The 4,349-nt window shown below is 40.1% G+C and overlaps 1 long non-coding RNA gene across 1 annotated transcript; it reads left to right on the top strand.

The window, feature by feature from the left end:
* The first annotated feature begins 1,327 nt into the window (after nucleotides 1–1,327).
* Nucleotides 1,328–4,120, top strand: LOC104080184. The gene is made up of 2 exons (XR_683558.1): nucleotides 1,328–1,430; nucleotides 2,705–4,120. It is a non-coding gene; the product is annotated as an uncharacterized LOC104080184 (long non-coding RNA).
* The last annotated feature ends 229 nt before the right edge of the window (nucleotides 4,121–4,349 follow it).

Genomic DNA, 4,349 nt, shown 5'->3' with positions numbered 1-4,349 from the left:
CTTCCCCAAGCCTGTAGCCTTGCATGGGGCGGTTGTGATCCAAGTGCAGGACCCGGCACTTGGCCATGTTGAACCTCATAGATCCAGCCTGTCCAGGTCCCTCTGCAGAGCCTTCCTACCCTCGAGCAGATCAACGCTCCCGCCCAACTTGGTGTCATCTGCAAACTTACTGAGGGAGCACTCGATCCCCTCGTCCAGATCGTTGATAAAGATATTGAACAGGACCGGCCCCAAAACTGAGCCCTGGGGAACACCGCTTTTGACTGACCGCCAACTGGATTTAACTCAATTCACCACAACTCTTTGGGCCTGGCCGTCCAGCCAGTTTTTTACCCAGCAAAGAGTACACCCGTCCAAGCCAACTGTTGACTTGCAACAGATCACATGAACCATCTTGATTTTTTTCAATTCCCTTGTACAAGACCAGTGAAACAGGTTGGAAAAGTTTCCTACATCTAACTACTTCCAAGATCTGTTTTTGCGGGAGATTTGAGTAAAGCTTAAAGTGGAGTTGATGGGCATTCCTATTCTGTTCAGAGCTTGTCAACATTTACTAGAGCTGCACTCTGCATCTTCCCTCCCAGCCCACTAAGAGGGTTCTTCAGAAAACTGACCTTCTGCTTATGAACAAGTTAAGGTCTCAAGTTCCTGGATGACAGCTGTTTCTCAGTGAATGCAAGTTTAACTGGTTTAGAGTGGTAGCTTGCTGGGTTCCTTTCAGTGCAAAATCTGGTTCCCTGATTAAGGTGGAGGCAGGGGGAGTAAGGTCAGGATGGGAGAATTATTTGGCTCCATAGTGAAAAGGGTTGCATGGAACTTGAAAAACTGACACTTTCTGTGGAATAATTGACTTTTATACCTACCAGAGGAGGAACAGAGTATCTGGTACACTTTGGGCTCTTATTTACACTACCAATGTAGAACAACTTGTACTTAAATGCCAGTCACTGGGATTTTCAGACGTACTCTGCAGCACGCACTCTGCTTATTCTGCGCCTTGGTGTTTAACATCTAACAATTGCTTAACTTCTGTCTGGGTTGATGATCCTAACACCATTCTGTGTTACAGGGAGAGATTTGAAGCTATGCTAATTTAGAATATGCAGTTTCAGTAGCAGTGTCCATTAAACCAGCCAAACATTGTTAGCCCTGTAGTAAGAATGGAATCTAAACAATGCTTGAGCAAAATGGCAACACACTGAACTTAAAGAAAATTTAGAACTTTGTATGTTTGCAATGTGCTTGTGTGAGAACCAGCTATATCTACCTAATGCTTGTGTATCCTTGTCTGCTTTGTTTTTTTCTGCCTTCCTGGCTGATGTCTGTTAGCTTTCTCCAAGCCCAACTCCTGCTACTCAGAGTCCCAAGAAACCTCCAACAAAGGACCCATTAGCGGATCTTAACATCAAGGATTTCTTGTAAACGATAAGGTATTCTGTGACTGCCTGCCTAAGCATGTTACACTGTGGTACATGTCTGGCACACAGATGTTGATTAGGCTGGTAGATTGAATATGACTGATAAAATTGTAGGTGCAGAGATAGGTAGAAACATGCACTGATAATGTGGTGGTTTAAACAGAAACCCAAATTCTCTGTCCACACTCTTATCTTAATTTTAGCCTGAAAGCTTGACTTTTGGCTACTTTTTTTGCCAAAAGTGACTGCCAGGAAAAGTTATCTTCAATCTATAACTTCCACTTTTGCCTTGTTTCCATTCAATCCAAGCGTTCATGTTTTTTTCTTTTTTCCCCCCAAAATTAATACTGAGTCAAATAGAATCATAACAGGGTACAAATACTGAGGGTAAAATGGTGCTGAAGAGGCTTGTTCCAGTCTTGTGGGTGTGGAAACAGATTTGGTATCATAGGTGTGAAGGTATCAAAAGAGGAAAAACTTACATATCCTGATCAAGGGAAGGTTGTTTGCATCTCTTAACTGCTGCCAGCTAATGTTCTCCCCCACCATACAATTTTTCAAAGTACTGCTTTTCTGAATGCTAAGACATGATGTCCTGAGCAGTGCCATGTAGAAAAACAGTGGGGAAGAACAGAGAAGTAAATAAAAAGAAAAAACAGAGGAGAAGCAAAAAAACAGTACTGCAGAATGGAAGGAAAAAAAGGCAAAAACATCACTGTGAGGGTTTTGGAGAAGGATGTGAAGAAGGCCAAGTAGAAACATCAGATTGAGTTGAACACTTAAGCCAATTAAAAAATAATAATGCAGAAGTACGGTAGGCATTTTATAATTAAGACTAGAATAATTTGCCAAGTGAGGAGATATCATTACATATCTTCAAAGCGTTCTTCATAAGTCCCTTTTCTTTCTACCTAGAGCTTAATTCTAAGTCTTGTTCTAAGCTTCCTCTACACTGGAGTTAGCAGCAGTGGATGGGATCAGGCTGCTCTTAGCAGACATCACTCAGTCCCACTTCCACCATCTCCAAATTCCAGCCCCAGGGAGGTATAACTGGGGCTTGGTGGAGATGGCCAGGAGTGGAGATGCACCTTCATTGCTAGGACTCACTGCTTTTGACTTGGGTTTGTAGTAGACAGATTCATAACTGTCTGTGGGAAGACTGCTGCTTCACTAAAAACTAACTTCTTTGAGGTGTGAAGTGATGAGCAGATTGGTGTTTTTTCTAGAATGTGCTCTTATCTAATTCATTATTCCAGTTTTCATCTAATACTTTTCTGTTTTCACAGCTGCAGTTTTTCTGACTGGATGATAAAAACGTGAGTCTGGAGTCTACAAACAGATGCTCAGAGTTTCAAAGTGAGCCACCAGTACCAAACCCAGCGCTTACTCAGACTTTCTCTTTCTCCTGAAACGTGTAGCACAGCTGTGAAAGTGAACATTAGGAATGTGTACTACCTTAGCTGTTATCCCTACTCTCTCGAAATTTGTGTACTTGGGTTAGTTGTGTTTTACAATTTAAACAATGGATGTATGTTTCTGATGCCTTCTAGTGCTTTTCTGAACCTATCCCACAGGGGCAGACTACGCAGCTGTTGTTTGGTGAGCCATTTGGAGCGATGTCTGTGGTTTTTGAAGGTTTCAATGTATATAACTTTTTGAGGACACCTAAAATTTCCCTAAGACTCAATTCCTCCTTTATCTGTTATGAAACATAGTGTGATAATACCAGATAGTAAGGAAAATACTTATGAAATTGTGTGGAATACATTTCCCCCCCCGCCCCCAGTCACAAGAATCTCAATTGTTGTGGAAAAATGTTTTATTTTTGTGGCACTGTATATGTTAAGGTAACTTAAAGTAATATAAAGGTAAACTTCCATAACAAATACTTTTTTGATGATTTACCAAGAATGAAAAATCATATCTGAAAGAATACCATATTTATTGCTGTTTTTATTTTAAAATCTATTTTAATTATTTAAGTTTTTGCATTTAAAATTGGCATATTTATCAGTTCTTGCTAAATGCACTGAAAATAAGTAAAGAGTCAGTTTCTCTCAATGTAGTTGGAAAAAGCAACCATAGTTGTGCTGGCATTAAGGGATTTCAAATATGAGAGCACTCTTTGGTATATCCGTAGTCAAAACATTACAAGTGATGTTACTCATCTCTGTTCAGTTCTTACGTACATCTCTTAATTTAGTGCTTACCTGTGTATGCCTTAGGCTAGTGTTTTCTCCATTGCCCCGAATGCGCTGTGAGTAGCTTTTGTACTATTGGTGATTAGATTTAATTCTGATCCAGAGATCCATGCCCTTTACTGTACATACTGTGTTTCTTTGATTTTTATTTGTTCTCATACTGTTTCTGCTGATGGCTTGGTGTAAGATCTTGACTCTTCAGTGAGGTCACTGTTGATCAGTGTTACAAGTGGCTTGGCAGTTCTCTGTAAAAGCATATTGGGTTGGAAAGATATTCACCTAAAGTCTTTCAAATGAACTATTTAATCAATGTATGGTACCATTAAAAGTGGTTGTATCTGAATTTGCTGTGGGGGTGACATACACCATAATGGGAAAGTTCTATAAAAAGCTAATTTCAAAATGGCTCTTCTTTGTATTTCAGTTTAAAAAAACAAAAAACAAAAAACCCCAGTGCATGTGTGCCCTTTGAGATGCAATAAACACCTTGATCAAAGTAAATATCTTGTTGCCAGCTTCATGATCATTGAGATGTTGAGCAAAATAATATACTTTGAGAGAGGAAAAATGTGTATAGGTCCTGACACTGATTGCTGGGTCTGCTGCACATGGTAATGACTTTTGCTGATCTTTAAGCAGTACAGAAGAGATCCATACAAAGCTAGACTGAGCACAAAGCCACACGTAAAGTGGGGAGAGGGAGAGGAGAATTCTCTAGTTTGACCTATAA

Source organism: Fulmarus glacialis, unplaced genomic scaffold (assembly GCF_000690835.1).
Source record: "Fulmarus glacialis isolate BGI_N327 unplaced genomic scaffold, ASM69083v1 scaffold21767, whole genome shotgun sequence".
Classification (NCBI taxonomy): Eukaryota; Metazoa; Chordata; class Aves; order Procellariiformes; family Procellariidae; genus Fulmarus; species Fulmarus glacialis.
The sequence above is the reverse complement of the archived record's forward strand: the minus strand, read 5'-3'. Positions and strand labels throughout refer to the sequence as shown.